This window comes from Vulpes lagopus, chromosome 1 (genome assembly GCF_018345385.1).
Source record: "Vulpes lagopus strain Blue_001 chromosome 1, ASM1834538v1, whole genome shotgun sequence".
NCBI lineage: Eukaryota > Metazoa > Chordata > Mammalia > Carnivora > Canidae > Vulpes > Vulpes lagopus.
The window spans coordinates 158,963,504-158,972,788 of NC_054824.1; the positions used below are offsets into that span (position 1 = coordinate 158,963,504).

Below are 9,285 nucleotides of genomic sequence, written 5' to 3' on the forward strand. Positions count from 1 at the left end.
CTGGCAGCCCCGAAAGCTAGAAAAGCCCAGCCCAATCAGGCAGCAAGTATAATAAGGAATGAATGCTGCCTGTTTGCAGCTGCTAACTCAGAGTGATTTTTCAGAATGTAAGCTCTCTTCATTTAGGTAGCCAGGCAGTTGGTTGGGACCTGGACCTAGCTTCCCCAGTGTGGAGAATTCTAGCTGCCCAAGGCCTGCTGAAGGGGTATGTACTGCACATGTGGGTGCAGAGCATTTAAGGATGCCAGGGATCTTGACCAGAGTAAGAGCCTGGAAAGGTGAGATCATAGGATCAAGCTCTTGTGGAATAAGGTTTGGGCATAACTGCAAGCCTACACAAATATACATATTCCTCATGAAAGCAGAGGTGAATACTGGACTATCTTGCCAGAGTGGGCTGGGCAGGTAGCTCACGTATCCTCCAATAAGAGATACCTGAAAGCCCTGGTTGCAAAAGAAGCCCAGGACTGGATCAAGAAGGAAGTCCAAGTGGGGACTGATTATTGCCAATTTGCAGATGCTGCCTCAGTGATTTCTGGGGGCTCCCTCCAAACTGGAAGCATGCAGGTGGCCAGGGGACCCTAGTCCCCCAGGTCAGCCTTAGCCACCCACAGCCTGCTACAGCGGTGTGTACTGTGTATACATATGCTGAGGACTACATATGTTGTCAGCTTTCTGGAATGTAGCATGGGGCAAGAGGCTGACACAAGTGTAGATGTGTAAAGAACAAAGAATGAGCTTAATTTTAAGTCTCAAGCTATACAAATACACACATTGCCCCTAAAGACAGAATTAGAGCATACTGCATTCCTTTTGTCAGTATGGGCTGGTGTCTGGCAGGTGTAACACTTGGGAATGTCCTAGTATGAGACATTTGGGAGTCCTGCTTGCTAGAGAAGCCAGAGCCTGATCAGGTATCAAGTGCAAATAGGGACTATCAGCAATCTATTGCCTCAGTGTGATTACTGGGGGATGGACTCCTTCCTTCCTGAAGGCTATGCAGCTGGTTGGGTCTGGTCCTAGCTCTCTTTGACTCTAGGGCCATACTGTCCAAAGCGTGCTGAATGTGTGCATAGCACACATCCCTATGCAGTGCTATTCAGGGAAGCCAGGAATCTGCAACAGGATGAGGGTCTGGAAACACAGAGCACAGGAGCAAACTTTTAGAGGACAAGGTTGATGCCTAACTGAAAGTCCTACAAGCCCAATGAGGAATAACCTAAAGGTTATTCAAATGGCCTGCCATGGAGTGCCTAAGCAGTCTGGCCAGGATATCCTCCAGTAAGAGACACCTGGGATCCCAGGAGGCAGCCACCAGTCTAAATGGGGGCCTGTTTCCCATTTGTGGCTGCTCCCGAAGAAGGGTTTGGTGTGGGTGGGTTTCCTCCATGTAGAAGGCTATGTAGTAGTTGGACTTGACCAGAGATCCACAAGACAGGCTGACAGTGTGGGCAGCATGTCCATGGGCCAAGCAGGTCAGGGTAGCCAGAAACCTGGAACGGATCAAGTGCTGAAGAGGCCAGGTCACAGGACCAGGCTCCTTGAGGTACAAATATCAGCCTAATCACAAAGCCTCATCTACACATTGTGGGATGTCCGCCCTGATGGCAGAGCTGGAGTTTTTTCAACTGTCTCATGACAGAGAGGCATGAACAGGAAGAACAGGGTATCCTCCATTAAGAGACACCCAGGAGTCTAAGTTCTTAGAGAAGCCTGGGGTCCCCTCAAAAAGCAACTCCACAGGGAGTCTGCTTTACACTCATTTCAGCAGCTACCTCAGAGAGATTTTCAGTGTGTGGGCTCCTTTCCTTGCAGTAATGCAGATGGTTCTGGATGGGCCCTAGACCCACACCTCTTAAGGGTCACTGCTGCCTAATATACACGCTATGCATGTGTCAGAACCAAAGGTTGAGGTAGCCAGGAACCTAGAACAGGGTAAGGGTCCAAAAGACCAAGTTGTAGGAAAGGACTCTTGGGGTTATGAGGTATCTGCCTAATTCCAACCTAACCTACACAAATGTGCATACCACCATTGAAAGGCAGAGCTAGAGTAATCTGGACTGTCTTGTCAGGGCTGAATCTGATGGGTTATTGGGGCGGTACCCTCCAATAGAAGACACCTGAGAACGCTGACTGCCATAGAAGCCAGGGACTCTAGCAGACAGTCTACGCAGGGACTGACAGCCACCCTTTTCAGCAACTGCCTCCACATAATTTTCAGTGGATGAGTTCACTTCAGTGCAAGTGGTTGCAGATGGGCCCTAGCTCTATAGGCCTGTAGAGTTCCAGCTGCCATAGGGCAGCAAACAGGGTATGTATTTAGCATGCACAAGTTGCTTAAGTCAGGGAAGCCAGAAACCTGGGACAGACTAAGTGCGGTGAAAGGACAGGACACAGGTTGGGCTAACAGGGGCACATGGCATCTGCCTATCACACAGTTTAACCTACACAAATGAGTATCATACTCCCAAATGTAAAACTGGAGGAATATAGTCACGGGATCGAGTTCCACATCAGGCTCCCTATATGGAGCCTGCTTCTCCCTCTGCCTGTGTCTCTGCCTCTCTCTCTGTGACTCTCATGAAAAAAATAAATAAAATCTGACTTCCTTGTCAAGACAAGATGGCCTGGGTAACCTCCAATAACATATCCAGGAGCCCTCCTTGCTGGAGGATCCTGGAATACCATCAGACAGTAAATATAAATGGGACTATTACCAGTTTAAAGATCCACTGCTAAAATATTTTGGGTGAGAGATTGCTTCACCCTGATGACATTCAGGTGGTTGAGATCTGGCCAAAGCTCCAAAGGCCTGGAGTAGCCAGGCAGCCCAAGGCCAGCTGTCAGAGTATAGCACAAACTCAGGATAGGGAAAGACCTAAAACAAGGCAGTGTCTGGTGAGCAAGGTTGAAGAATGAAGAAGGCTATTTGGAGATACTGACATTTGCTCTATCCCAGGCCATAATTTCAAAAAATGTAAACATTCCCCTTGCAGATAAAGCAGGAAAACTCTAAACTCTATGTCAGGGCTGTGTCTGGTGAGGTGACCTGGGTATCCTCCAAAAGGACACATCAAAGAGCATAGATTACCAAAGACGCAGGAAACCTAATCATGCAGTCAGTCCAAACATGAACCAAATGTTTCAAGTTTAAAGTGGATACCTTAAAAAAAAAAAAAAGAAAGTGGATACTTCATAATGCTCTCCTTGTGACCTCTCCAATTATACTGACTTGGCCATGAGCACTGTAAAACAGACCCAAGCCATTCCCTATACTGGCCCTATTATCAGCTACAGAAATTGACAGATGATGTGGAAGAGTTAGAAATTCAAGAAAAACCTGCTCTGAAAGTATTCAAAAATATTACTGTCATACAGGAGCCAGGAATGGTGGTATTAGAATGGTTAGCAAACCCTTCCAACGATATGTACGCAGATAAAGTAACAACCGTGATACTGGAAGTTCAGTCCAACCCGAAAATCAGGAAAGGTGCAGTACAGAAGGTTTCTAAAAAATTAGAAATGCACGTCTATAGCAAGAGGCTGGAGATCATGCTCCAGGACATATTTGGAGAAGACTGTGTAAGCGTAAAAGATGGTTCTGTTCTCAGCGTCACAGTGGACGGAAAAACTGCTAATATAAACTTGGATACCCGGACTGTAGAGTGTGAAGAAGGAAGCGAGGACGATAAGTCCCTCCGAGAGATGGTGGAGCTGGCCGCGCAGACTGTACGAGGCCCTCACACCGGTCCACTGACACCTCGAGGTCTCTGTACGTGTTAAAGCTTTTTTTAATGCTCGACTCTGCTTCTGTTACTTAAAATAAAATACGTTAGTTTCTCTGGCGTTAAAAAAAAAAAAAAAAAAAGTGTGGGATCCTACCATCTTGGGAGGCTGAGCACATGGTTCTCTTCACTAAGATGCTCAAAGGCCAGCAAAGTTACAACCGCAGTCCCTGGGATGACAAAGCACACACTGGGCCCTCACCAGGCACCCAGTTACAGGGAAAGTGCCTGCAGAGGCCAGTGACTGGTGCCTGCTTTCAGATGTGTGGAAAATCTGCCTAATTTCAAGCACAAACATTCAAAATATGAAAATTCCCACTGAAGGCAGAGCTAGAAAAATCTGAACTTCCAAGCAAGGGCAGGTATGACTAAGTCACAAAGAATAACCTCCAACAGAGACACCTAAAAGCCTGGACTGTTGGAAGAGTCCAGGAAACCAATCAAGTAGTTGGTCTAAATGGGGACTTAAAAGTTCCCAATAACAAAAGGAGGCTCAGAAATATTTTTCACGGTGTAAGCTCTTCAACACCCTGAGTCCATTCAATCACCAGGGATCATCCAGAACTTTAGGGCCTGGGATGTTCCCTGAAGACCAAGACTTGCTAACAGGCTGCAGACTGCCCATGCATAGAAGGTGAAAGCTAAGAGGAGAAAAATGACAAGACAGGTTTGGCTCGGGAAAGGGGGATATCTGGGGCCCTTGGCATCTGCCTCATTCCAAGCCTTATCCTCTATCAATGCTCAGCTCCCCAGAAGGCAGAGCTGGTGAAAAGTGGCCTGCCCGGCTGGGCTGGGGCTAGAGCCTAGACCCAAGGCCCAACTAAGCGGTGGTGCTACCTTCCAGTAAGACACAAGAGGCACTACTGAGTGGTGGAGAAGCCTGTAACCCCATCAGGCAGCCAGTCTGACTTGGGACTGGCTGCCTCCGGTACGTAGCTACTGCCTCAACGGCCTTTTGGAACCTGGGATCCCTGCACCCACAAGGATCAGCAGGTGATAGTACATAAGCAAGAAATCCATAGGCCTAGAGGACCCATTGTGCATATATACCAGCTGCTCAAGTCAGGGCAGTCAGAGGTCAGGAGGAGGGCAAGTGTTGGGAGAAGCCGCCGGGAAACACACTGTTCTGGCTACAAGGCATGTGGATAAATCCCAAATGCCAACTCCTCCAGTGTGCACAATCGCTCTTAAGGGAAAGCTGGAGGGCATCTGGACAGCCAGACCGCCACTTGGGGGGCCGTGATTGATAAGACACACCAGGAGACCTCATTACTGGTTAAGCCGGGGGCCCACTGGCAGCAGGTCCACAGTGGGATGGAAAATAGTGCCCTGAAAAAGGTTTGTTGGGGGCTGGTGGACTCCTACAGGACTGGAAGCAGGGAAACTACTTGGAGACCAACCAGAACTCCCCAAGCCCAGAGGGTCCCAGGGTGGGCTACTGCACCTGAGACACTGCAGAAGGTCAGGGGAGTGGGGGGAAGGGACCGCGATCAAGGCCAGGTCATTGGTGGAGGCTCTGAGGGGCTGGGAGGAATGTGTGTCTCATGCTCATGGAAAGCAGCAACCTTTCCAAATGTAGAGATTCCTTTTTGGGGGCACACATGGAGGAGTCTGAACTTCACCACCAGGGCAGGGGCTATTTATAAAAGCCCCAATAGTAAACATTCAAATACCCATTACAGAATGCAAAAATGAATGTGGTAGGTCACACAACCAATACTACACCACACGATAAAGAAACAACGTACACACTATGGATGAAACAAAGATCATGCAAATGAAAGAAAAAAACACTCAAAGAATACATTCTGTAAGATTATATTTATATAAAAAACAAAAATGGGCAAAACTAAGCTGTATTGACAATTTGGATAGAAGTTATCCTTAAGAGGAGGATGAAAAAAAAAAAAAAGAGGAGGATGAGTTACTGGAAGGAGCTAAGGGGTAGGCTTTCTGGGGTGCTGTAAATGTTCTGTGTTTGATCCTGTTCAATGGGTGTTTTCAACTCAGGAAAGTTCATCGAGCTACACACTTATGACATGTGCATTTTTCATTTAAAAGAAAACAATTTTGAAAGGTTTCACCTCTCCTCCCTCCCTAACCTTTTGTACATCCTACCTTCCGGAGTCAAAATGCTTTTGACCTTCTGCAGGAAAGGCTGGTCCACAGAAGCTGGTGGTGGACAACTCACGCCCAGTGTTAGGTCCATATTGTCTACATCAAACATGATGAAACTGTAGCAGGACTGTGCTGGGAAAGAGAAGCAAACAAGTCTTTGTCTACCACCATTTACATTCCTATTCCCCATATTCTCTGTGACCTGTGGTGGCCACAGGTGGCTAAGTCAGAAGGATGACATGGAGACTGTCGTTTGCCTGTAAGGGCACTAAGTGTGCTGTCTAGGAAAGTCGTGGTCAATTGGGGTTCTGCTGTGAGCGCCTCACATGAAAGACAGGGCCTTTATCTGATCTTTTCCTCCGCGTTTAAAAGCACCTTCCGGGGCAGCCCAGGTGGCTCAGCGGTTTAGCACCGCCTTCGGCCCAGGGCCTGATCCTGGAGAACTGGGATCGAGTCCCACGTCGGGCTCCCTGCATGTAGCCTGCTTCTCCCTCTGCCTGTCTCTGCCTCTCTCTTTCTCTCTCTGTATCTCTCATAAATAAATAAATGAAATCTTAAAAAAAAATTAATTGAAAAAATAAATAAAAGCACCTACCAAAGGAACACACATTCATGGGGTCCATGCTAGCATGATTACTACTTGGTTAACAGTCCATCTATACCAGTAATTTTCAATCCAGGCAGAACATTAGTCACCTGGGAATATTCAAAATACTTTGAGAATCTGGGCTCCATTCCTGACCACCTGAGTCAAAAACCCTGGCGTGGGAGGAACAGGTCAGAGAGGAGATAGGATGCCTCTGGTATTTTCCTTAAACTCCCAAGTAATTCCCAAATCAGGCAAAGTTGAGAACTACTGCTAGGCAGCAAAGGAGCTGCCCAAGCCTTTAAGGGCTGACTTTGCAAATGGCTGTGGGAGAAAATGTTCTCAAATTAGTTAGTGTATCTTTTCTAATCCTCAAACAATAGCTGGCTCAAGAAAGATTTTGCTAAATGAGAAAGAACTGATGATGCATTGGATGTGCTCTTTGCTATAATGAAAAGTTTTTACAAGGCTTAAGCCTACAAAGTTACTGACTCTTAGCAAACTTTGAGACTACGGTACCAATTATTCAAGAATTCATAAATACTGACTTAGGACAACGGCATGCCCATAAAAGGGCATAGCACAGATCTTGTTTGGGTTTCTTAAGAGAGAACATGTCAGCTTATCAAAGTCCAAGAACAACCACTGCCCACATTTGTAGGAGCCCTCCAATGATCTGGAAGGTGGTTGTTAGAGGTGACTGCCAGACTATTCAAAACTCATCAACCGGCTGTCAATACAGCAACATGTCACCCACTGACAGGCTGCCATGAGTCTAGGGCAGTTTTCAATGTTTCACATGTACTAGCTGTGTTGGGCCTGGGTCCCCACACTGGCCCCAGCCTCAGAGGTAATCTCTGAAGCTCTGATATCCTTAAATTCAATTTACAATTAAAATCTCTGCACCAACTGTCCACCCCAGCACCAAGGTACTCACCCCAGGGATCCTTTTTTGCCACACCTTTTTTGGGAGATGCCCTAATCCAGTGAGAACCAGAGTATCAGCAATGGAATGGGCAGACCAGGAGGGGTGGGTGGCCTGAGCTCACCAGGTCCACTAAAGACTGAACCAACCTGACTGACTTCTCCCTGAGGGGCTCAGGCTCCGGGAAGCACCATCCTCAGCCTCCATATCATGTGGCAAAAGGATCACAGAGCTGTTGCAGAACATTAATATGCCTTTGTCATAAATCAGGGATACGAATTATTAGAGCAAAATGGAATCTCAAGTCCAGCAGCAGCACGGTCATCAGCATCCCCACAGAGTAGCATCTGCCTCAGGGTTCCTGAACCTCAGCACGACTGACTTTTGGGGCCAGATAATTCTTTGTCATGGGTGGCTGTCCTGTGCACTGTAGGGTGTTTAACAGGATATTTGGTCTCCACTCACTGTCAGAATTACTATCACCCTGCAATTACAAGCACCAAAAACACGTCTGCAAACACTGCCTGATGCTCCTCAGCTTTACAACCACTGATCTACATGAACGCTGTTTTGCTCTATCTCTGGCTTCACCTCCAGCTGAAAGACTGAAAAAAAAAAAACACTCCCAACACACACCCCAACTTTTCTTCCTCTTTTCCTCACCCACTACAGACCTTAGGTTTCTTGGGAGGATGAGGAAGTGACAAGAACCCAGAGTCAGAAAAGAATCAGGTGCTAACTGATCTGTTAGCACCAAAAGGGCAGAAACGGACTGTTTGGTGCTGTAGCCCAACCCCTAGCACAGTGCTGAGCACATGGTCAGCACCCTGTATTCACTGAATCAATACATCAACCAAGGAATGAACAAATCTACAGGTCTAAGACTGGGACAATGCTAATGCTGCCGTCTTAGAGATGAATTCTAGAGGCCCTTGCAGGCCTGACAACCTTGGATTAATCTTCCCTCAGCACCCCTCCAAAGTCTCCAATAGCAGTACCTTCTCTTCCCGCCAGGCTGGTAATATAGTCCAGGCCATCTGCAATATGGACCTTCATCCGCTCGCTCTGGGAGAAGCCAAACCACTGAGTGGCCATGTCCAACATGGAGGAGTCGATCTCCACAGCATCAATGCAGGACTTCGGGAAATGATCGTGGACAAACAGGGGGAGGCCTGCCCCCACCCAGGCCTACCACCAACATTGCCAGGGGTGTCTCTGCAATAAAAGAATAAAGTATCATTTGACAATCTGCTCGCTGACAGTTTTATACCATCCTTGGGGACGGGAAAGGAGGAAGTTGGATTACTGGCTCTGCCCAGGGGACACACAGTTTAGAGGCCTAGCCTCTCTGTCTCATCCCAGAAATGTAGAAGCCAATCTGACATCTGAAAACTCACCCCTGGTTACACAATCCTTTCTTTACTAGATCCAGAAGCTGAACCAGTGTGTTACTATTACACACCTTTAATGATCCCCAAGCACTCAGCTGACATCGTATCACCATCCCTAACATAAGCATTATTAGATTCCCCCTAGTAACTGGGAGGGATGATAGCCAACATCTCTCTCAAGATCACAAGGCAGTGGAGATGCAATGCCCTCTGCCCAGCTTTCAATTCAAAGGCCACAACTGCCCTCTCAGACACATAGCCTAGCGACAGCAATCCATGTGAATGAGTTCCAGAAATCACAGAAAACAAAGGCCCAAATCCTAGCTGTAAGTAGAGAAACCTCAGCTACCACAGGAGGATAGAAGTCAAGAAACAAGAATCACCCAAAGGAGACATTAAATATTGGATTAATATCTGAGGATTAAACCTAAGAACGGAGACTTTAGGGACATACATCAGCACCTATACAGGCCAAAAATA

At 47.2% G+C, this 9,285-nt stretch overlaps 1 protein-coding gene across 2 annotated transcripts in view; it reads right to left on the bottom strand.

The window, feature by feature from the left end:
- The window catches only part of VAMP4 (vesicle associated membrane protein 4), a 54,263-nt gene extending 45,653 nt beyond the window's left edge, over positions 1–8,610 (bottom strand). For both annotated transcript variants that reach the window (XR_005987422.1, XM_041753133.1), the window contains exons 1-2: positions 8,413–8,610; positions 5,904–6,035 (exon numbers count right to left, since the gene is read on the bottom strand). The gene's annotated coding sequence lies outside the window, so the exon portion shown is untranslated. The remainder of the gene's footprint in view (positions 1–5,903; positions 6,036–8,412) is intronic.
- Between the last annotated feature and the right edge of the window lie 675 nt (positions 8,611–9,285).